This window comes from Mustelus asterias, chromosome 8 (assembly GCF_964213995.1).
Source record: "Mustelus asterias chromosome 8, sMusAst1.hap1.1, whole genome shotgun sequence".
Lineage (NCBI taxonomy): Eukaryota > Metazoa > Chordata > Chondrichthyes > Carcharhiniformes > Triakidae > Mustelus > Mustelus asterias.
The window spans coordinates 125,903,200-125,929,208 of NC_135808.1; the positions used below are offsets into that span (position 1 = coordinate 125,903,200).

Genomic DNA, 26,009 nt, shown 5'->3' on the forward strand with positions numbered 1-26,009 from the left:
CAGTAACGGCAGATGGGTTTTAAAAAAAGTTTGGTGAGGGCATCATGATCGGCACCGGCTTGGAGGGCCAAAGGGCCTGTTCCTGTGCTGTACTTTTCTTTGTTTCAATACACAGAATCTGAATCTATTGAGCATTAGCAGATTGCAATGTTGCATTAACATGCCGGTGAGGAGGTGGGTGTTAGGAAGATGGAGAAAAGTGAGAAAAACTAAATTGTAAGATGATTCATTTGAAGAAAATTGTGTTGAGTTGATAGGTCATCCACTCTTTGCTGCTTTATATTCTACTTTTCATTGGACCAATGTTTCAGTTTTTAGTCTGGAGGAGGCACTGAAAAATGACATAAAATGACATAACACTTTCACTTAGTATTGCAAACCTTCAAAGTAGAGGCCTTCGTAGAAGTTTACGGCTTTGGCAACAGATTTGGAGCTTGACTTCTTTAACCTAGTTCTGGTGAGTTATGCTATCAATCAGAAACAGTAAGAAGTCTCACAACACCAGGTTAAAGTCCAACAGGTTTATTTGGTAGCAAATACCATAAGCTTTCGGAGCACAGCTCCTTCGTCAGATGGGGTGGATATCTGTCAGAAACTCAGGGGTTACTGTGTTGCAGCTCACCATTTATTAAGGTTGGACAATATTTCTTGGAAAGAATTCAGACTTTATTTAGAGGAGTAAAAGATGCTTTGGAAGCAGATGAGAAAGCTCTTACAAAGGACCATAAAGAGCAGCAGGAGTAAAGCATTCAAGCATTCAACCCTGCTCCACCATTCAGTAAGATCATGCCTGAACTTCTACATCAACTCCATTCCCTGTCCCTCATATACCTTGATTCCTTTAGTGTCCAAGATCAATCTATCTTCGTTTTAAACATACTCAATAGCTGAGCAACTACAGTCCCCCAAAATAAGAGTTCCAGAGATTCATAAGTCTCTTAAGTGAACAAATGTATTCCCATTAGTCTGAAAGGGCAATGCCTTATTCTAAGTTTGTGAGCCCGAGTTCCAGGTTCTCTATCCAGGGGAAACAGTCATTCAGCATTGACTAAGTCAAATCCTGAGAATTTTATGTTTCAATAAGATCACCTGTCATTCTTCTGCAGTCCAGATGACAACGATCCATTCTGTTCAAATACTGCTGTCCACCAGTTCCAGATAAAACTATGGGCCTCAGCCTTCCAACAAGGTTAGAATTCTGCAAGTAATTTCCATTAAATTGTTCCAAATGACTCAAGGAATTAAAAAAATTATAATACTCAATCTCCCCTCATGAGGCAATCCTCTTGCTTCATCCACTGAAATGTATTTTTGTACGAATGTACGGATGTTTGTATGTGTGAAATCTTCTACTGTGCTGTAATGGACAAAAAGAAAACATGCAATAACATCCCTATCAGAGAACTGGGAGATGCCCAGGAACTGCTATATTATCTCACAATGTGGAATAGAACTCTAGTCTTGAGAGGTGAAATATGTCACAAGTAGTATCTCCACAAAACTTGTTTTTTTAAATAAAAATCTAATTGATTACCTGAGTTAAGGATGGAGCCCATAAAGACATGGAAGGAAAATATTACATTGCAGCTGCCTATTTGCCAATGTTCCACTTCAAGCCATAGAAACTTGCGCTGAAGCACTATATCATGGCAACCTGGACCCACCACCAATGCATGAATCAGTATTCACCAAACTTATGAACTCGGTAACTTGGGACATCTATTCCAGGCTGGAGAGGAACTTGCAGTGGGACATGGGGAGATCCATAGAAACTAGAAGCAGGAATAAGCCATTTGGCCTTTCGAGCCTGCTCCTCCATTCATTTTGACCATCGAATTCACTATCCTGATTCCCCCGTTCCCCCCACATCCCTTGATCACTTCAATCCCAAGGGCTATATCTAATTTCTTCTTTAAATCAGACAGTAGAAGTTCAAATCAACTACTTTCTGTGGCAGTGAATTCCACGCATTCACCATCCACTCGATGAAGAAATTTCTCCTCATCTGAGTTCTAAGAGGTTTACCCCTTATCCTCAAACTGTGACCTCTAGTTCTGGACTCCCCACCATTGGGAACATTCTTTCTGAATCTACCCTGTCTAACCCAGTGAGAATTTTATTAGTTTCTATGAGATCCCCCCCCTCACTCTTCTAAACTCCAGTGAATATAACCCTAACTGACTTTCTCTCCTCATATGACAGACCTGCCATCCCAGGAATCCGCCTGGTAAACCTTTGCCGTAATCCCTCTATAGCAAAGACATCCTTCCTTAGATAAGGACACCAAAACTCCAGGTGTGGCCTCACCAACGCCCTATACAATTGCAGCAAAACATCCCAATCCCTATACTCAAATCCTCTCGCTTTGATGGCCAACTTACCATTTGCCTTCTTTACTGCCTGCTGTACCTTCAGCGACTGATATACGAGGATACCAAGTTCTCGCTGAGTATCCACTTCTCTCAATTTACACCCATTCAAGTAATAATCGGTCTTCCAATTATTACTACCAAAGTAGATAGCCTCACATTTATCTACATTATACTGCATCTGACATGCAGGTGCCCACACAAATCAGCCTGAAGAAATCACGCTGAAGCATCTCTACACCCTCCTCACAGCCCACCATTCCAACTTTGTATCATCTGCAAATTTGGAGATAATATATTTAGTTCCCTCTTCCAAATCATTAATATATAACATGAACCGATGGGGTCCTAGCACAGATCATGGATGGTGTCAAGCTTCATGAGTTTTGTTGGACCAGCACTCATCCAGGCAAGCGGAGAGCATTCCATTACACGCCTGGCTTGTGCCTTGTAGATGGTGGATTAGTTTTGGGGAGTCAGGAGGTGAGTTGCTCCCTGCAGGGTTCCTTGCCTTTGACCTGCTCTGGTAGCCACAGTATTTAAATGGCTCGTCCAGTTCAGCTTCTCGTCAATGGGAACCACCCCAGGATATTGATAGTGGGGGATTCAGCGAAGGTAAAGCCAGTGAATATTAAGGGGTGATGTTTAAATCTCCTTTGTTGGAGATGGTCATTGCCTGGCACTTGTGTGGCGCAAATACTACTTGCCACTTGTCAGCCCAAGCCTGGATACTGTCCAGGTCCAAAAGGGATTGAACCCAATGTGATCAAAGCAGTGCAACCAGAGATAAGGAAATAGCAGAAGCTATTCAAATGGTTCAAATTGCAATACAAATTCCCCAGTACTGAATTTAAACATTTACTCATTTACTGTGTGAATTAGATAAATATTTTGCTCAATAGTTCACTCCACTTAATCTCAGTAAATTGATCGAGATAGTGCTGAAAGGAATCCTATTAGCTGCTATAGAAAATTACTATAAACCTTCAATGCTGTTCATTAAATTCAGGCTGAGTGACACCACAATTTTGTATTTAGGTTAGGGAATTATTAAGACCATTAAGATAATGAACTTTAAAAAGTTAGAATTGCATTTTTCTATGCAGCTGAGTATCTGTCCTGAGCAAATGAAGGACGCTTCACATTACAATGGATGTAGAATTACAGAGTTGAGCAAGATGACAAAATACCAAAGTCACCAAGCTAGTGCATCCTGCAAGCAGGACAGATAAAACAAGCTTATTTTGCATTGGGTTAAAGAAGCATGAAAAAAAAAATCAATTTCTCCATAGTTAAAAGGAGTATTCCTTAAATAGAAAAAACATTAATATAGCTCCTTAAATAAGAAAAACATGAATATAGTTTTGAAGATGTAGGTTTATTCTTATTTTGGGGAAATTTCAGGTGGCACAATGTTTAGCAGTGCTGCCTCACTGCGCAAGGAACTGGGTTCAATTCTGGCCTTGGGCGATTGTGTGGAGTTTGCATGTTCTCTCCATGTCTGCATAGTGTTCTGGTTTCCTCTCACACTTTAAAGATTTGCAGGTTAGGTGGATTGGCCATTACTAAAAAAAAATTGCCCCTTAGTCAAAAGATGTGTACATTAAGGGGATTAGCGGGGTAAATACATCCAGTTACGGGGATAGGGGCTGGGTAAGATGCTCTGTCAGAGAATTGTTGCAGACTCATTAAGACCAAGTGGCGTCTTTCTGCACTGTAGGGATTCTATAAAATAAGTTTTTCTGAGAGATGTGTGATTTTAATTTCAAGTCTGTCACGATAAATAATGCTGTCCACCAGTTCCACATAGGACTGCAAGGGCAGACTTAGAACTCTGACCCTCAGCCTTCCAACAAGGCTGGAATTCTGAAAGTAATGCTTATTAAATTGTTTCAAATGACTAAAGGAACCAAAGCTTACAATTGTGGTATTGGCTTTAACTGTTATCACCAGTTGTTAAATGGATGGCAGTGGCTCAGCCACCTGTTGTAGAAACTGCATAATATTCATCATTTCAATGAGTGCAAAGAAACAGTTCCCATCAAGAAAAGTTAAAATCAACCAGCATTTTGAATTATGCTCAGTGAATTATAGTTGGTGAATTTAATCAAGGAAATTTCAGCATCATTTTTCAACATCACTGGCATATGATGTCCAAATGAATTAAATGGGTTTCTTGTTATACATGTTCAGGATTTCTCCTAATGTTTGGGGGATTGTATATTTTTGTTTTCATATAAAATTACAAAGGGGTTCGTATACCCAGTTGTCAGTATTACTGATTTACAAAGCTTGAATGAATCAAATTCTATTCTTGTGACATGCGATGACAGAAATTTAAACTGGTATTTATATGCTGCAATTCTAAAGCCAGGGGTCATGAGAATTAAGGCTCCCTTTCCTCCAAGTTTTATGATTGAACGTGGAAATGTGCCAAGGTTAGGGAAGTCTACTCATTTCAATTCAGAAATTGTTCAATGGTTCTCAGTTGCAGGATGAATTCTGTATGCAAACACTAAAACATAATATTTTTCCATTCAGAATCAACACTGCAAAGGAACTTCCTCTTATTGATGTAAACTGCAACACAGAAAAAAACAAAACTGATGCAGATTTCAACAAGGACTTCCATGCAATTTAAATGTCAACCTCTCATAAATCTGGGGCACCAAATGAAGGGAAATGCTGCTTTTATACTCGCTCTATCTTGGGTAATCTAACCTATAATAAACAAAATAAAATGAAGACATTTATCTCTATCACTATTCTACATCCAAATGAGTCTGTTTACAGTTCCATCAGTTAACTTAACTCAGTTCTGCAATGTACAGTTTTTAATAATTTGTCACCGCTGAATGGAACTGCAGGACATTTAGGCAGCAGGAATTAGCAACAGGAGGAGGCCGTTCAGCCCCTCAAGCCATTCAGTAGGATCATGGCTGACCCAACATTCCTCATATCCTCTCCTTACCCCATAATTCTCGATTCCCTTTTGATCAAAAATCTATCTCGGCCTTAAATATACACAAGGACTCTGCCCCCAGGGCTCTTTGTGGCAAGGAGTTCCAAAGACACTCAACTCTCTGGGAAAAAATTTCTCCTCATCTCAACTTAAACAGGCTCCCCTTTACTCTGAGACTATGCTCTCTGGTCCTGGATTTTCCCATGAAGAGAAACATCCTCAGTATTTACCCTGCTAAGTACCTTAAGAATTGTTTAGGTTTCAATGAGATCACCTCCCATCTTCTAAATCTAACGAGTAGTGTCTCAATCTGTTTAACTTTTCCTCCTAAAACAATCCCCCCATACCAGGGATCATCTGAGTGAATTGTCTCTGAACTGGCTCCAATGAAATAATATCTTTCCTTAAATAAGGGGACCAAAACTGCTCACAGTACTCCTGATGTGGTCTCATCAATACCTAGTACAGTTGCAGCAAGACTTTCCTACTCTTATACTCTAACACCCTTGAAACAAGGGCCAACATTCCATTAGCCTTCCTGATTACCTGCTGCATCTGTGTGCTAACTTTTTGTGTTTTGTGAACAAATACCCCCCAAGTCCCTTTGTGTTGCAGCTTTCCTCCATTTAAATAATACTCTGGTCTTTTCTTGTGCCTTCCACAATGATCCACCTCGCCTCTTTCCACATTATACTGTCCATAAGTATACACACATACACATGTGTGCGCGTGTGTGTATACTTATGGGCAGACAGCAAGAGAATAAAGGGAGTTCAGTTTTGGCTCCGTAACACCATAAATACAGGCACTTCTCCCTGCCGACATGCTCGGTTGTTAAGTTTTAAATTAATTAAGTACGATAACCACCGTCAAAATTTTCAAATTATGGAAGAATGATCTGCTAAGTTATATACCTAACTATTTAGCAGGTTTCCATCTACCCTATTTGCTAGCTCTTAAGGCATTATGTCTCTTTAAACATTAATAGCAATTCTGAGCAAAATCATATATACTTCCACATGTAAAAATTCCTCAAGCCGCTGGACAAAAAATAGTCAAGATGAAACATTCTTTTGTTCAAGCCCCAAGGGCGAAATATTAGCTGAATCTCATTTACACACACTGCAAATCAACGTAGAGTTTTATTACTTAATTCACAAAAGCCCCCGAGACATGAGTTAGGTCACAGTGCATGCCACCGGAACTCATTACAAAACCACGTGTACAAAACATTCATTCAAACTTGGGTGTGAGAATTACAATAGTCTATTTAACACTACTTCAATTGGATAGGATAATTTCAAGATAGTGATTAATCCTAGTTTGTGTTAATAATCATTAGTCTTATCATTTCAATTTCCAGTACTGCTTCAAATGGAATGCTTCTTGTTTGAGAATCAGATTTAATGAAATATTTCTGCATAGGTTTAGAAAACTTCGGAGCAATGGGCCAAAGTATAGCAGATGGCTTTTACATTAAAAAGTGGATAATTATACTCAAACCTGTTAAGGAAAGACCATTAGAAAAAAGGCAGAAAAGGAGAAGATCATGCATGAATAATGAAAGTTTTCTGAAAACGTTTAATCAATGTAAGACTGATGCAGCAAAACTGCTTACATAATGCAATCCATCTCCACTGCATTTTACCACAGATCGTTTAGGTACCTTTAACTTGTTGGCAATCCCACATTTAGAACTATAATGCAAATTCTTCTGACATCCTCTTTTAAAATGTCAGATGGGGTGAAGGTGTTGGAGAATTGCGGATTAGGTGGATTGGCCATGTGAAATTGTCCCTTAGTGTCAGGGGACTAGCTAGGGTAAATCCATGGGGTTATGGGGATAGGGCCTGGGTGAGATTGTGGTCGGTGTAGACTTGATAGGCCAAATAGCCTCCTTCTGCATTGTAGGATTCTATAATTATTTGAATTCGGATTTTCCCCTCTAAAACCACATTTACAACAGTCTTTTGTCACATTCTGGAAGATCTGCGAAGAGCTATTTCCATGGATTGCACTGTTAAATCCAGTCTCCATTGTCAAAAGGCAAACTCGGACGTGAAAACAGGTTCCCAGATTTCAAATGATGATTGATAGAAAAGGCCTTAAAATTGCACGAGGATGCTCAAAGTGCAAAGCTTTCAACCAGGAGGAAATAATAAAAGTAGGAATGACCCAGTATCTTAATAAACAAAGACGAACAAATGTGCCATCGAGCAAGGGAAGGGATGGCCGAGTGCGAGCCTATTAATCCAGAAACTCATCTAATGTTCGGGGGACCTGGGCTCGAATCCCACCACGGCAGATGGTGGAATTTGAATACAATAAAAAATATCTGGAATTAAGAATCTACTGATGACCATGAAACCGTTGTTGATTGTCAAAAAACCCATCTGGTTCACTAATGTCATAAGAACATGTCCTTTAGGGAAGGCAATCTGCTGTCCTTACCTGGTCTGGCCTACATGCAACTCCAGAGCCACAGCAACATGGTTGACTCTCAACTGCCCTTGGGCAACTAAGCATGGCTAATAAATGCTGGCGAGCCAGTGATGCCCATGTCCCACGAATGAATAAGAAAATGATAGTCCTGGGGCAGTTGATCTCATTTTTTTTGGGTGGGGGGGGGGGGGGGTATGGTTATTATGTAAGTCTTAGTCTACTACTTGATGAGTAGAATACAGAAATGGACCCAAATCAGTCACTGTTGAGCAAACACTCTAAGACAAACAGGTTTTGAGTCAAAAGATATTTTTCTGTTTCATACTTTATATTCACAAATGTGGACCAAGTACAGAGTTTTAAAAATGGTCTCACTTAAAACATTTGGAGCAACCATATACATGGATGTACTTTCTGCCAGGAACTATTGTAATCTTTAATCCAAACAAGCATCTTAGAAGCAATACGTTGGTCTATTCAGGTACTCAACTTGCATCTACAGTTCCTTTCAAAGACTAGTGCTCTGCAGTTCTTTTCAAAGATGAGAGCTCAACAACACACCCCAGAAACCACTTCAACTGATGGATAAAATATGATTAAAATTAAGGTGAGTGAGCAGCTATTGCTCCAAGAGGGACATCTACTTTCCAGTGCAAGTATAGTAAACAAAGCAAAGGCAAAAAACCTTTGCAATTAATCAATAGCTGACAAATCAACGTATGCAGAACCCTTTGGCATTAAGTAAACTGGCCATATCCCAAAAGGATTTTGAAGTAACTAATAATGTATTTTCCTCTTCAACAATCACAGCTCCTGAATTGAACCTCTAGGTTGAGAAAGTACACAGTGGAAGTGCACTATACCATAATAATTGAAAGTACATGTACAGGTATAAGACACCTGGAAGCACTGGATACAGGACCACTTTTTCCTCAGGACCTTCCATAGAGCTTCATGTTCAATGAGTTACTTTGTGAAGGGTGGTCATTTTTACATAAGCAAATATGAGGCCAATTTACTGGGAACGTGAACTTGCCTCAGTGGTAGGATTTTCCTTTCAAAGTCAGATGTCCCCAATGTGCAGGGCTTTGTACTCTGAAAAGCCTATTGAGACAAGTTGACATTCCCAGTAATAACCAACGACAATTATACAACTGTGAAAGCTTACCATCACCACTTTGCAACAGAAATGCCTGAATTTTGTTTCAGATCCAAATTCCCTTCTCTCCTTTCTCCAAGTGGTAAAAGGAAGTACAATTCCACCTTTCCAGTCTTTTTTTGATTTGATTTACTGTCACATGTATTAGTATAGTGAAAAGTATTGTTTCTTGCATGCTATACAGGCAATGCATACCGTTCATAGAGAAGGAGAGAGTGCAGAATGTAGTGTTAACAGTCATAGCTAAGCAGTAGAGAAAGGTCAACTGAATGCAAGGTAGGTCCATTCAAAACTCTGAGGGCAGCAAGGAAGAAGCTATTCTTGAGTCGTTTGGTACGTGACCTCAGACTTCTGTATCTTTTTCCTGACGGAAGATGGTGGAAGAGAGAATGTCAGGGGTGTGTGGGGTCCTTAATTATGCTGGCTGCTTTTCCGAGGCAGTGGTCAGGATTAAATTGCGGTTGATTCTTTCGTTCTCTCCATACTATCAAGGCTTTCAGGTGCTAGAATGGCTCAAAATATCAGTGAGGTGAAAATGCCACGGCGACTTCAGGCCAGGACTACTGCGTGATTAAGTGCAAAAATCAAGAAGCTGCTGTTGGAGATATATCCTTTATTGTTAGTTTACTAAATGGTGTCTCATTTCCTGGATCGCTATTCAAATGCATTGGTATCATGAGGTTTCTATATGAGGCAAACTCACCTTTAAATTTAAACTAAATCTGGCACCCTGGAGGGAGCAGCAATCATTTAGTTGAACTTTACATTCAGTTTGAGGGAGAGAAGAGTGGATCGAAGACTAGTATCTTACCTTCAAATAAGAGCGGTCATGAGAGAATGAAAGCAGAGCTAGCTAAAGTGAACTGGCAAATTCAGTTAAGGGATAGGTCCATTCGGGATGCAGTGGCAGACATTTAAAGGGAAATTTCAGACTACACAGAATGGAGTTCCAACTAGAAAGAAAAATTCCAACAGAAGGACTCACCATCTGTGGTTAACTAAAGATAGCATCAAGCTTAACGAAAAAGTATATAACTTGCAAAGTGGCAAGTCAGAAGATTGGACATAACATAAAAACAAGCAAAGATGACTAAAAGTTTAATCATAGAATCCCTACAATGCAAGAGGAGGCCATTTGGCAAATTGGGTCTGCACCAACTCTCCAACAGAGCATCTTATCCAGGCCCACCCTCCCACCCTATCCCTGTAACCCCATGTATTTACCCCACTCATCCACCCAACCCACACATCACTGGACACTAAGGGGCAATTCAGTATGGCCATCTTTGGACTGTGGGAAGAAACCAGAGCACTAGACGAAATCCATGCAGAAAAGGGACGATTGTGAAAACTCCACACAGACAGTAACCAAGGTTGGAATTCGGACCTGGGTCCCTGGCACCGTGAGGCAGCAGTGCTGACCACTGTGCCACCTGTCTTTGAATACTTTTCAGGCAGAGGCAGGAATCTGAATAGGCCCGAGGGACAGAGTGGTCTATTTTTGTTTCCAATTCATAGGTTCATATGTGCATTCATAACTGTTTAGATTTTATTTGCCTCTTAATCTAATCTTTTCCACTCTATTTCACTTTTTATTTCTGTATTGACATTGAATTCATCATTTTAAATGATCCTCTTTTTCTGATTCCGTGGCAGTATCTCAGGATCAAGGATGATTTGCTTCCACTCCATTCCAATGGGTTCTGAGATAGCCGATCAGTCCCGTGCGTGATCTGCAGTCTGTCACGTGCGAGGCTAGTGGTGTTTGAATGGTTGGGTAGATGGGTTGTTTGAGAGGTTTGTTCGCTCCTTCCGATGCCTCAACTTCCCTTTACACTTCTCCAATGAAGTCCCTCAATGTTTGGTGCCTTCCCAGATGAGCTTTCTCCATTATGGTCATCACAAGCCAGAGTCTCCCAATAACTCAAGAGGTATGTTTGACCTCTTTAGCATTGTCCTTCTTAAGTATTGTGTTGTCCTTTTGGGAGTCTACTACCATGAAGGAGTTCCAAGCAGAGCAATTACTCAGCGAGTTTGGTGTCAGACATTTGAATTATACGTCTTACCCAGCAGAACTGTTTTTGAGTGACTCGCACCTTGATGATGGCCAACTTGGCTTGAGAGGGGACTCTTGGACTGTGTTTCTTGCTACCAGATTTGGAGGATTTTGAGAAGGCACCACTATGCTTCGAGGTGCCTACCGTAGATGTTGAAGTCTCTGAAGCAAATAGGAAAGTGGGGATCACTGCTGACTGGCAAGCCACGATCTTAGTTTCGGATTTGAGATTCTGGTCCTCTAATTTTTTTTTGCAATTGGCAGAAGGCTAAGTTGGTACATTGCGGTGAACCAAGGCTATGTCACTACACCAACTCTCTTGATTTTTCTCACAGTAATACTGCACCTACACTTCCAGTAAATTACTCATAAGCATAGAGCTAATTTACAAAGTAGACTGGAAACCATTCATCCCACATCACCTTCAGCCCAAACCCACTCCATCCACCATCATAGAGTTTCAGTATGCAGATAAAGCTTGCGTGCACTCACTCAGAAACTGAGTTCTATCGTGAACTCCGTCTTCAAAGCATATGTAGAAATGAGCCTGTCACCAAACACCTGGAAAACTAAAGGCCCTTTCCAACCAGTTCCCATCGTACAACACTTCCACCACCCTTCTTATCCCAGGTGATTAAGATTTATGGCGAGATTCTGGAAAATGTGGACTAATTTGCAGAACCTCTTACTGATGAAGGTAGACATAGATGACAAAGTCATAGTTTTAAATTATGCTTCCTTCTTCACACCATGTACTTGTTAACTTCAGAATACTTTACTTCAATTTATTGAATTGACTTTGACTTGTACAGTTGTTTGCCCCGTTCCCTCATGGGTACCAGGTGCCCTATACAGGACATCATGTCATTTTCATCTCACTCAAAATTTCATGGATGTAAATGGGTCAAGAGCAAGCCTAATGGTGGCCGCCATTTGTTCTCCTGTTACAGGGATATTTAGACCAATATATATTGCTATGTATTGTAGAATTAGTATAAACTAATTAGGTTACAATATAAATGGATTCTTGAAGTAGTTGGATTAATTTCCAAAGAAGTTAGGGGGATATGATGGTTCTTCTGTGGAAAATACAAGAGTTGTGTTCGATTTCAGGGCATTTTCCCCAAAAGTTCTCATACTTACCAGATGTGAAGTCAGAGAATGAGTAACTGTGTTTTAAAAATTTTTTTAGCTGACATTTCAATACAGTAATTATTCCCATGGATCTTGTTTCCACTCCCAAGATTAATTTCACTGTAGCTAATTGGATGGTGCAGTTAGATTCCCCTGTAACTTGGCCAGTTTTGCTTACAGTGCAATAATTAAAAGTGTTCTAGTTCCCAAATAATCAATTAGCTTGCTGATTTTTACATCTCTGCCCTTAAAAATTCTATTAAGAATGGTTAGACTCTCCAAAATCACTCATTTATGATTCAGTTTCGTCTTCTGGATGATGTAGTTCAAAATGGCTCCTTAATATTTCAGTATTATTTGAAATTTTAAGGTTTTTTTGTTAAACTGCTGCTTTTTGCAGCACTAGTCAAAACATCCAAAAATAGAGTAGGTACCTCAAGAGTGAAAGTGCTGCGTAACAGTACGCACTTGTGTTACAGCACTAGACAAAATGATGTAAAATTATCACTCTAGGGCATTGGAGTTCACTACATCTCTGACACAAACTAAACTTATGAAACATTCTGTGCAGACAGAAAAAAAGTTGTTCAGTTGAAAGTCTCTCATGTGGAGTTGAAGCATTTACAATAAAGCAAGCAAAAAATAAAGGTCTTGTGAGAACATCCTTGCAAACAGTTAAAAAAATGGAAGCGGAAAGAGATCTGCAAAAGGAGGCGACATTTATTGCCTAGTCATTACCAATGGGCAGAACATCAAGCTCATTTGCTGTGATTTGATCACACCTGAATCATGCACTTCTGCACATACTGAAGGAGGTGAGGAAAATTAGTTCTCGAATCGAACAAGCTCTTTCACCATTCTCCTGTAGAGTGCACAGTGGTGTTAAAGCCATTCATACACTGAAGGCATTTGTGTTTCAATATCCTTCACCAAACAACTGTATTTTAACACTGCATGAAAGAAGAAATTAATTGACATTTCTGGAAATGGTATGCCATATTATCAAATTCAGAGACTTAATGCAAATTACTCCAAACAAGTAATTGCCTAGAGTATTAAATTTTTTAAAAGCAGGACATTTACTTTGTGGGTGGGTGCAGTGAACTGCAAAGTGTCTCACTGGCATATTTTCAAATCAAATGTAAAAGAACAGTCAGTGTCAGGCAAGCAAAATCAAGATACTGAAAGCAAAAATGAGACAACTCTATTAATAATATTGAGTCTATGGCTCACTGTCCACGCATAAAAGGAGGAATCTACAAACCAACTTAGATAATTAGATTTCCCCAGGAATGGGGCGGAGGGACGGAGCCGATGACAAGAGAGAGGAGATAAAGTCAGTAATGGTAGAGAGGTGATGCAATTTTGGGAATATTACAGGATGGATTCATACTTGACAACAGCACTGAAACTGCACAAAATAAGAATTGTAGAAACATTGTACTCAGCAAGGACTCAGTTTTATCCCCTTATGCCTTCATCTCCATGAATTTCGGACTCGGAACAATGCTGAACTCCTCTGCTGTCACCTTTGTGCTCACTTCTTTGGGGAATGGATCTTTTCACCCACTTCCAGTTTTCTGCCTCTACCTGGACCTGCTCTTGATCTTTTCATTGAAAACTGTCGGTGCAATATTGGCACTCAATTTCTCTCACCCACAACAACCAGTCTCCTTCTGAATTTGCTGCACTCCTTTCTCTCAGGTCCAACGCTGACCTTGTTATCAATCCTGTCAAAAGGGATGGAACTGTTGTCTGGCGTACTGACCACTGCGTCACAAAGGTTGAGCCCTTGTTCTTTGTAGTGTACATTAATGAACTGGAACGTGAAAGTAGGAGGTATGACAAGGATGACAAAAATTGATGGTATGGTAAATAGCGAAGAGCAAAGCCTTACATTAGAGGATGGTATAGATGTACTGGTTATATGGGCAGAACAGTGACAAATGGAATTTAACCCTGAAAAGTGAGAGGTAATTTTGGGAGGACCAATAAAGCAAGGGAATGTACAATGAATGGTCGTACCCTAGGAAGTACAGAGGATCAGAGGAACCTTGGTGTGCATGTCCATAGCTCTCTGAAGACAGCAGGACAGGTAAATAACATGGTTAAGACATATCGGATACTTGCCTTTATTAACCAAAGCATTGAATCTAAGAGCAAGGAGGTTATGATGGATCTGTATAAAGTGCTGGTTATGCCACAGCTGGAAAACTGATGCAGTTCTGGTCATCACACTATAGAAAGGAAGTGATTGCACGAGAGAGGGTGCCGAGAAGTTTCAACAGGATGTTGTCTGGGCTGGAATGTTTCAGCTATCAAGAGAGACTGGATAGGGTTGTTTTCTTGGGGCAGAGAAGGCGGAGGGGGGACCTGAAGTGTATAAAATTATGAGGGTCATATAAAGAGGGTGGATCGGAAAGAACTTTTCCCCTTAGCAGAGGGGTGAATAACCAGAGCTGCAGATTTAAGTTTAAGGGCAGAAGGTTCATAGGAGATGTGTGGAAAACCTTTTTCACCCAGAGGGTGATGAGAATCTGGAGCTCACTGCTTGAAAGGGTGGTAGAGGTGAGAATCCTCAGATGAGCTCTTGAAATTCCATAGCATACATGGCTATGGGCCAAGTGCTGGAAAATAGGATTAGAATAGATAGGTGCTTGATGGACACGATGGCCAAAGGGCCTCTTTCTGTGCTGTAAAACTCTATGAATGCCCATGTACTTTACAATTATGGAAATATTTTCAAAATCATCCAAATGATAAGTGACAGAGGTGTAGGCTGTAAGGCAACAATACCTTTTAGAGTTTAAGAGGAAAAGACAGGATAAAGGTTACGTTTTGAGTAATGTGGTGATGATGTGAGCTTGAATGTGAAGGGCAAGCCAAAGGGAGCTTAGGTAGATGGGTTAACCAAGATAAATATGCACGGTTACGGGAATTGCGGGGTTGGGGGGGGGGGGGGGGGGGGGGTGCAACATGCGGCATTGTGTCCGAGTAAAACGTTCTTTCGGAGAGTTGGTACAGACTCGATGGGCCTTCTCCTGCACTGTAGGGGTTCTATGGTATTAACAATGTTGTGTAAATGTGACCAGAATGGGATATTTGATTGGCCAGTGAAGAAACAGCTGCAAGTCTAATTATTAAATTCAAAGGAAGAACATGTATAAAGTACCTTTAACATTCTAAGAACATCCCAAAACCCTTCACAGCCAATAAAATACTCTTAAGTATGATCACTGTTGTAATGGATCCAAACAAAGCAGCCAGGTCACACAAATTACAGCAGTAACACTTCATTAAATAGACAGTACCGTCGACAATGCAGAACGGCGCTGGTGCCAGTCTGAATTACATGCTGAAATCTCTGTCAGACTTCAATCTGTGACCTCTGACTCAAAGCAAGAAGTGCTACCAGAGCCAAGGCAAAGAGCTTGGAAGAGATGGGCTCAGTAAATTGCTGAGAATGAGACTAAGAGTGAAAGTTAATTCCAAATTCAGCATCCAAACCTGGTTGAATATGGATTAACAAAAATATAATGCTTAGTGTAGCTAGTGTCTCCTTCTGAAAGATTTTGGATTACTTGAATGTGTGAAGTGTTATGATCCCAGCTATTGTCAGGTAAGTCAGATCTCAGAGTGAAACTTGGTTCCGATCCCAGCTGCTGCTAATACTGGACAAGTCAGATCTCAGGACTGAAACCTGGTTTGATATATACCAACTTTTTTTGTTAGAAAATCATGGAGGAATGTTACTGAACGCATTCATAGGCGTCTGATGTACTTTTAATACAAAGAGTAAAATGTTTATTAAAACAAGAAAAGTGAACTACATTACACTAGACAAAAGGTTGGAACCATGTCAATGCAAACACAAGGTAACAGTTGAAATTCCGACTATATCTTTACCCCAGCAATATCTATACAGACAGAAATCACTGAAAAATTACCACTAGCTTGACAAAGGCTTCTCGCTTGGTCTGGCACACTTGCAAATGTGTTTCTTCCAGTGAATTTCTGAGAATTCACCTGATGCTTCCAACCCAATTCATACCTCTTCGGGAGACATCCAAAACCCACAGTCTAAACTCACTGTTTCTTCAACTGCTGAGCAAAATGAATTTCCTAAATTCAGCCTTCCATTGGCACCTCCACAAAAGGTGATCACATAACTGAGTCCCATGACTGATTATTCAGTTAACTAATGTCCCACTCGCTTGCAATTTTTCTTCTCAAGACAACTTCAAATTCATGTCTTCTTTCTTTGACATACTCTCTGAACACTCCCTCTCTAATCCTGTCTTCCCTATGTGCCAGTGGATCACTATCACGAGGCTACACTGAAGTTTTTCTATTTTTTCTTTTCTCAGAATCATGGAACTTTAAGCCCCTTTTGAAACATGTCTTTAACTTTGGAGGTTGTAAAACCTCGTTCAAAAAGAATATATAACAAAGAAACCCAAAAGAGCTGAAACATTTTAGTCACAAGTCTATCCAGACATCAAGGCACCAAGGTTCATAAACAAATGCCATATGAAATAAAATCATTTTTACCTTTCTTTATAGTTTTTTTTGCATATCAATTCAACTTAAAATTATACATTGTTCATCAGTGGTGCTAGAAACTTATCCTTTACTTCCGAGTCGAGAATTGGGATCAGAAATAAACATTTATACTTAGATACAGAGCCAGTGTGTTCCCCGTTGTCATGGGGAAGTTGGTTGAGGAAGCCATTTTGCAATCAGATTACAGGCTTCCCTATAAGTCCAGGAATATCAGACAAGAAGGATTGCAGTTTAGTTTTGGGTAGTGTGCGGTCAACTGAAATGTAGAGAGCAAGAAAAAAGACAGAATTAATCAGGCCTGCACCTTAAGCAGGTAAAGTGCTGACTGCTGTTTACTACACAGAATGTTGGTTTAAGCTCAGTTTGAAGACCAAAGTCGTGAGGAGTTAAAAGAGGCTAGAAAATTTGTCTAGCTTGGAATTAGAGGAAGATAACCCTCATAATGAAAGGCAGTACTAGGATTAACTGGGAGTACCCAGTTGGGAAAGTAGAAGGGATGCAATCTGATGGAAACGGAAAGCAACTGTCAACTGTTTACTATGAAACTTGCTATTCTGGAGGCAGCAGTAATTGTTTATTTCTATCGACATAATTATTTACTTCTTGCCTACACATGACAATGGTGTTTACAGCAAGCGGGCTTCCCCCCCCTCCCCCCACACCGCCTCAAGTCATTTGCCACATTATCGTGGTTTTATCGCTTATTAATCCAGAAGATCAGATAATATTCTGGGGAACAAGGTTCAAATCTCACCATGGCAGATGGTGGAATTTGAATTCAAGTAAAAAATCTGGAATTAAGAATCTACTGATGCCCTTTAGGGAAGGAAATCTGCCATCCTTACCTGGTTTGGCCTACATGCAGCTTCAGAGCCACTCATGTGGTTGGCTCTCTCAACTACTCTCCAAATGCAACTAGGGATGGGCAATAAATGCTGGCCAGCCAGCAACGCCTATGTCCCACGAATTAATTTTAAAAAGTTTTTAAAGCATGAAATCATGAAGCGTCATTGCTTCAGCTAATAAGGTTTTGAATTTCTCTTTAAAAATTAATAAGTTTCTATGGAAATCATAACATCATGGTCTTGATCTTCTACAGAACACTATTATTATTCTGCAAGTATAATGGAAGATCATAGGGTGGCACACTGATGACATGCAAGCATTACAACCAGCAAGTCATGCAAAGGAAATCTGAGTGCATGAGAAGACAGCTCCTGCTTGACTTCCTGCATGCAATTAGACGAGCAAGTCTGTACCAACTTCCAGAAGATCAGAATAACAGGATCGATGTTCACAGTCCTAGTATATTTTGGGCCTTCAGCAGAACTGAAGTAGCATTACAAACAGGTTGTTTAGAATATGCTTTAACATATTGATTTGCATTTTCTGTAATTTGTAGAAACACATTATTGCAGGAAATAGCTGTCACGATTTTGACAACACCTTTGTCAGCACAATATATTTTACTTGCAAACAGGAAAGGACTTTATTGCAGTATAACACAGTCATGAACAAATAGTTGTTTTTAAATCAAAAGCAATTAAAACTACAACCATCTGTATCTGTCCATAATGGATTGTATTCATTTAGCAAAATACCATTTAGTAACATTTTTCCATTAATAATGCTTAGAGAATCAGTGAAGTGTGCCCTTGTTATCCATTGTTTATGGGATACACATTGTGGGTTTGATATGGAAGCCATCAAACTGCAATGAAGAAAAATGATTTTCCAGGGTCTTTACGGTTTAATATAAGCTGGTCCATTGCAGGACCTCGACCTTTTTCACAAATCATAGGTTTTAGAGTAAGTTAATAAAAAATTGACAATCAAACACAGGTTGTGCATCTACACAGTGTACTGCAGATGTTGATTCTAAGTAAGGGAGGAATGTTTTTGCTTCCAAAATAAGAATAGTTTTAGTTTATTTACTAGTGTCACAGGTTGGCTTGCATTAACACTACAATAAAGTTACTGTGAAAATCCCCTAGTCGCCACACTCCGGCACCTGTTTGGGTACACTGAGGGAGAATTTAGCATGGCCAATGCACCTAACCAGCACATTTTGGACGGTGGGAGGAAATCGGAACACCTGGAGGAAAACCCACACAGAGACAGAGAGAATGTGCAGACTCTGCACAGACACTGACAGAATCGAACCTGGGTGAGGCAACAGTGCTCACCACTGGATAGGTAGCTTTAAGTGAATTAAAATAGACAAGTCATATCATGGTACTTTAAATATACACTGAATTAGGATTTCTCATGACCTCAAAAAAATCTATTTTTACTAATAATATATGAATTTGTACTATAGCTATAATTAACGAAATGGTTGAAATTGATCATTCCCACAATGCTTTCAGATTTAATTTGTTCTGGGTACAATTTAGCTTCTGCTGAGGTTCAAGATTATCGTTTGCACAATGCAGGATTCACACCTGAAGTTTTTTTGTCCCCACATTGTGAAACAGATTAGTAAAAACATTCTTAAGATAGGAAATAGGACAACAGATAGAATGGTAAACTAATCTCTTATTTCACTGTAACACTGATGACATAATGAATCAGCAGGGACAATGCACAGGACGAAGGTCCTATATAATCGTTGGCAGAAGTGTCAGGATCAAAATAAGTTATGTCTTTTTGGGAAAACATGACGATATATTGGTACCCTGATTTGCAAAGCAGAGTTGCAATAAAAAGTTGTAATTGTTTCCTGCTTAAAAAGTTTAAAAACCCATAGTTCCCCCAAGACATAGTTCCAAGTCAATTGGTCTCCACCAAGCAGGAGAACACTGCATGATGCCTTGCTACAAATCCAACTTGTAGCTTTCTGTATTACACAGCTCCTGTTTCTGCTAACAGTGGCCAAGTTTTGGCCTTACAAGATAATAAAATTCATAGCTGCATGGTCATACATCATTACATTCGGAAAACTCAATGAAAATTGAAGTCAAGTGATTTCTCTACTGGCGTGTTACTAAACTAAAACACACTGCTTTGAAAGCACTTCAGGGGTTATTATGGAAGTCAGTTGAAGTCGCATTTTTATTTTTGCCAGCATTGTATGATATAAATCTCTTACCCTCATGTGTTATGTTGTGAAGTATGCATCAACAAGTTAATTCAACTGAATGGTGAGTGGAAAAGGCCAAAAGTATGGTGCGGGAGGCAGCATTTCCATTGGTTGCTATCCATTGATGGCAATCCACTGTTGGAAACGTATTAATTAGTTGTGGAGATGGCAGATTGAAATGTGGTTGTGAAGGACTGACCAAGATACAAACAAAAATGTTGGCAATGTTATCCACAAGGTCTGCAATTATTCATAGAACCATAAACCAGCACAGGATTTCATCTTCAGATGGAAATGGGCAAGTGCATAAAAGTGCTTGAGAGAAGGTTATCAAACCATGGATGTAGCACTAAATTTCACATAACTCAAATTTAATGTTTTCTTTACAAAGAAAATATGTACTACAACCACTGCCTGCATTCAGTAGAATCCATTTAGCAAAAAGTATCAATTGATCTGACAACTCAAATGGTCAACAACCTTATATTAATCACACAGAAGAACTCGACTGTAGAATTGTTAAGATTATCCAAAACAAATGTTTCTTTTCTATAATAAATGCCATCAGTCACTAGGGAGCACTCATCTATCTGTACGAATCATCCCTAAGACGGTAAAGCTCATTCACACATTGTACTTAAATAGCTTTTTATCTGTTCTGCTGGGCATCAAACTGCAGCTTTAATGATCTCAGGGCTGAATTGCATGAACAGGTCATGGTAAACAACAAACCACACAACAAATAATACAGGCGCAAACTCACAACCAAAAATTATTTTACGTACCAACTTTCAGAAGCTGTTGCAACTGAAAATTTTGGCACAGAAATATTTTGAAACTGGAGCCCATAAACTGTCGCCAGTAGATTGCTCACCAATATGTTTCCCCACCCTATACGCTCCCATCATAATTACACTGGATATTGGCAATGTCCTAATCTTATTTATTCATTTATGGGATGGGGGCATTGCTGGCTAGTCCTGCATCTAATGCTCATCATTAATTGCCCTTCAGCAAGTGATGGTAACCAGTCTTCGTGAACCATTATGGTCCATGTGGTCTACATACACCCACAATACTGTCCGCTTTCATTCACTTTTGGCTTCATACTGAATAGTAATGACTATTTTAAATTGTAGTGGCATTATGCAGATATTATCTCCCCCTATTAGGAGCATATTGCAGTTAAGACTAGTTCTTCAGTGCAATTCTGACTTTCAAACATACATATCACTCTCAGGATTAGTAAATGTGAGCTATCAGTAAAGCTGATGGCCTTTCTCTGCTGTGTCGATCTACGATCCTATAAGTGGAGCTTTAAAGGTAACAATCAACAGTCTAATGGTGAAGAGGTTTCAGATTCATGGGGATAGTTCTATAGAGAAACAGTGATTTTCACCCGCTGTGGCTAAAACGTTGTTTGATTTCAAGAAGAAATTAGATATGGCTCTTGGGGCGAAAGCGATCAAGGGATATGAGGCGGGGGGAGGAAATTTGGGAGATCAGGATATTAAATTCGATGATCAACCATGGTCAAAATGAATGGCTGGGCAGGCTCAAACGACTGAATGGCCTACTCCTGTTTCTAGTTTCTATGCCGCTATTCCCTTACTGTCACTGAGTCAAAATCTTGGAATTCCCTCCCTAACACCACTGTAGGTATACCTACACCTCAGGACTGCAGCAATTCAAGGCGGCACTCCACCACCACCTTCTCAAGGGCAGCTAGGGATGGACAATAAATGCTGGCATAGCCTGCAGCGCCCATCTCCCATAAATGAACAACAAAAAATAATTGCAATGAACAAAGCAGTAAATCCAACACAACAGTAAAGAGTTCTTCATAATTAGTTTAGCCTATTTTTGTTGGACCAATAAAGGTGGCGCTGGGAAACCCAACATCACCAGACAGGAATCAGTATCACAATTGCCTGCTGCTAGGAATGCACCACAAATTAAATAATCAAGCTCAATGTCCAATCATATTGACAAAGAATAATTTAAGCTATTGTACTGATGACGCATCAACTTTGTGATTTTTGGAGGCTATGGTATAAAGGGCAAATGAAGCAAAGTGCAATTCTTGGTCCTCATCAACACAGTTTAAGACATATAAAGACATTATCCTCCCTCATGTGTATGATGCATGGTCACATTGAATTCATATTAGCCCTACAAATTATGCTTAATATTCTAACATTTCATAATTTCTTGATAAAACTTGCCCATTATGAATTTTGAATCATTATTAAAGCAGACACGAGTAATTCCATTCTTCTATCAACTGGATAATGATAAATGGTTTGTGATGCAGAAACTGATCTATTCCACCCGCCACCCCCACATCCACCCCCCCCCACATCCACCCTCCCCCCCCCCCCCACATCCACCCTCCCCCCCCCCACCCCCACATCCACCTCCCCCCCCCCCCCTAATCACCGCCAAACACACCCACACCACCTCCCCTCTGCCGACACAGGGCAAATTGGCTTCCTACAGTGATGTATTATTCCACAATAAAACAAGGCATAGAAATATTCTGGGCTACCATTCCACCAGAATCTCAAAAATCAATCCCACATAAGTACAGTATGCACATTTCCAAAATTAGCACCATATTTCTGTTAATACTGGAAAATCTATGTAAGGCCATAAAACACATTTTAATGAGCACTGATCTCATCAACAAATTGAACAGATAAACAACAAGTATTTTAAAGGTACTGCTGCCAAAACCTTCAGCCATGCATTTGGTACTGCCAGGTTCAACTGTTCCAATGCTCCCCAGGTCATCCTCCCAACTGGAACCCCCCATAAACATGAGCTCATCCAAAACTCTACTGCCAACAGCCGAGCCCACAGAAATTGCTGTTCATGCACTATCCTGACTTTTTTTTGATTTGTCACATGTATTAACAGAGTGAAAAGTGTTGTTTCTTGCGCGCTATGCAGACAAAGCATACTGTTCATAGAGAAAGAAAGGAGAGAGTGCAGAATGTAATGTTTAAGTCATAGCTAGGGTGCAGAGAAAAATCAACTTAATGCGAGGTAGGTCCATTCAAAAGTCTGATGGCAGCAGGGAAAAAGCTCTTCTTAATTCGGTTATTACGTGTCCTCAGACTTTTCTATCTTTTTCCTGATGGTAGAAGGTGGAAGAGAGGATGTCTGGGGTGCGCGAGGTCCTTGATTATGCTGGCTGCTTTACCGAGGCAGCGGGAAGTGTAGACAGAGTCAGTGGATGGGAAGCTGGTTTGCGTGATGGATTGGGCTTCATTCACGACCCTTTTAGTTCCTTGCGGTCTTGGGCAGAGCAGAAGCCATAGACCAAGCTTTGATACAACCAGAAAGAATGTTTCTATGGTGCATCTGTGAGCTGACACACCAAATTTCCTTAGTCTTCTGAAGTTGGTGGGCCACCTCTCTGTGCTCTTTTAAGATGCTCCTCAGATTCTTCCTCTTTTGTCAAGATTTTGTCATCTGTTGCAGCTAATGCACCTGCATGATATATCTTTTTGTAGTTCATTTCATGGTGAGCAATTTGTCATAATATGCAAATATCATGAGATACAGTACAAGTGAAATTATCTAACCAACCACCATTGAACCTGAAGATTTCAATGCCATACAAGAGACAGAATTTCACCAATATACCATTGCAGATGAGACAAAACAAAAAACTCAAAACAAAGAGCAAGATAAAAGCACACATTTATTCTTCACCAAATGAATCTCATTCAAATGTATACATAATGAACAAAGTGTCTGGTCTTTTTGGGACGAGAGGATGTCCAGATCTCTCAATCTCAAAACCAAGAAAGCTAAACATGTGAAGCAGTGAAGCTGGATCATCCCTGTTCTTTGGAAGCAAATGAAGACATGCTCAGCTTGAAGATGTTCTTCTGCAAATTCAAGCAGGATAATAAAACTTTCTTTGTTTCCCTCGGGCAAGACCCCGCCTGGGAGTTCAATGTACATTGGTGTTATTCGGTACTACACTCCAGTGAACAGTTTTTGCATCAGTAAACTTGGACTGGAAGTGGAGATTTTTAGTCCTGCTGTTGCACTCAAATCTTCGTTAGACTCAGCAGATTATCTGAATACAGTAAGCTGGCTGCAAAATTATGATCCTATTGACCACCTGGGATCTTCAAGGGTGGGTGAAGCACATCAAGAAAACCAGAGGCGCCACGGACCATGGTTATGACAGCAAGTGGAGTTTAGCCTGGGACTTCCAGTATTAGTATTACTACGGAATGTTACAGGTGGCATTTTGCTACCTTCTTTTCTCTCCAGCAAAACAATGACTATTCAAAATGTGCTGGAGGGAGATCGAGAACATCCGGTCTTGGGTTTCCCTCCACGAGGACACACCAGGTGAAAGGTTCAGCATAAGAATGCAAGTATCAGGAGCAGGAGTAGGCCACCTGGCCCCTCAAGCTTGCTCCACTATTCAATAAGAACATGGCTAATCTTTTCATGGACACAGCTCCATTTACCCACCCGCTCACCATAACCCTCAATTCCTTTACTGTTCAAAAGTTTATCTATCCTGGCCTTAAAAACATTCAATGAAGTAGTCTCCACTGCTTCACTGGGCAGGGAATTCCATACATTCACAACCCTTGGGTGAAGAAGTTCCTCCTCAACTAAGTCAATAATCTACTCCTCCTTAGTTTGAGTCCATGCCCCCTAGTTCTAGTTTCACCTGCCAGTGGAAACAACTTCCCTGCTTCTATCTTATCTATTCCCTTCACAATCGTACGTGTTTCTATAAGATCTCCCCTCATTCTTCTGAATTCCAATGAGTATAGCTCCGGTCTATTCAGTCCCTCCTCATAAGCCAATCTTCTCAACTCCGGAATCAACCTAGTGAATCTTCTCTACACTCCCTCCAGTGCCTGTATATCCTTTCTCAAGTAAGGAGACCAAAACTGTACACAGTACTCCAGGTGTGGCCTCATCAGCACCTTGTACAGCTGCAACATAACCTCGCTGTTTTTAAACTCCATCCCTCTAGCAGTGTCGAACACTCTGGTATGAAATTAAAAGAGATGAAAGCCCCCCACACAGCATCTTGCAGCCTGTCAAGTTATTCAGAAGTTTGAGTTTGTTTTTAACTAAAATTAGGTTCGTCTCAGGGCTTTTAAGTTAAGGTGACTATTAATAATAATGAACTTGCAGAATAATGACAATCTTCCCTGATTAGGTACACAAGTAATCAATTTATCCATAGAATCGTTACAGTGCAGAAGGAGACCATTCTGCCCATCAAGTCTGCATCGATTCTTTGAAAGAGCATTTTACCCAGCTAATCCACCTAACTGACACATCTGTGGATTGTGGGAGGAAACCAGAGCATCTGGATGAAACCTACAGAGACATGGGGATAATGTGCAAACCCCACACAGTCACCTAAGGCCAGAATTGACCCCAGGTCCTTGGCGCTGTGAAGCAGCAGTGCTAACCACTGTGCCTTCATGTCACCCTTTGCTACCAACATATGTCTTTCGCAATTATGGCAAATTTTTCCTTCAGCTAGTTCAAGTGATGGAACACTTCAGACAAGCAGGGTACGAAAAATAAATTATAGCTGAGCTAGGGGCACAAGGAAAGTTTATCAGATAGTTAAAAAAGCAAAAAATGTAATTTACACATGATAGTCACAAAGAATCTTAATTGTTTGTAAAATCACCTTTGTCTTTATTCTACAATGTTCAACCGTTTCAATAAAAATGATTTGGATAACGAAGCTGACACAGGTAACTGCAATCAGGAGAACGAAGCAGGGAATGAGAAATCATGGCAAAAATTCCATTGTGTGGTTTCACAATTAAAATTTTGAAACGAGCAAGTGTTAAACTCAGGTCAACTGGCGTCATGAACAAAGATATTCAAACTCTCAAATTATTGTACAACAAATCTCCTCCTCTACCAAGTCACCACAAAAATATCAAACACTACAACAGAACCTTAGTACACCAGGCATCACACTTCATTATACACAAAGTATTCAACCTCTATCTTTACTTCGTTATATACAAAGTAGGTGGCACAGTGGTTAGCACTGTTGCCTCTCAGCACCAGGGACCCGACTTCAATCCTAGGCTTGAGTGGCTGTCTATGTGGAGTTCGCAAGTTCTCCCCATATCTGCGTGGGTTTCCTTTGGATGCTCCGGTTTCCTCGCATAGTCCAACGATGTGCAGATTAGGCGGATTAGCCATGGCACGTGTGAGGTTACGGG

General features: G+C 40.2%; 1 protein-coding gene and 1 pseudogene across 1 annotated transcript in view; both read right to left on the reverse strand.

Annotated features, from left to right (window-relative positions):
* Nucleotides 1–26,009, reverse strand: part of hs2st1a (heparan sulfate 2-O-sulfotransferase 1a) — a 205,219-nt gene that overhangs the window by 99,193 nt on the left and 80,017 nt on the right. The gene's annotated exons all lie outside the window — the stretch shown is intronic.
* Nucleotides 23,477–24,106, reverse strand: LOC144497979 (ornithine decarboxylase antizyme 1 pseudogene; annotated as a pseudogene).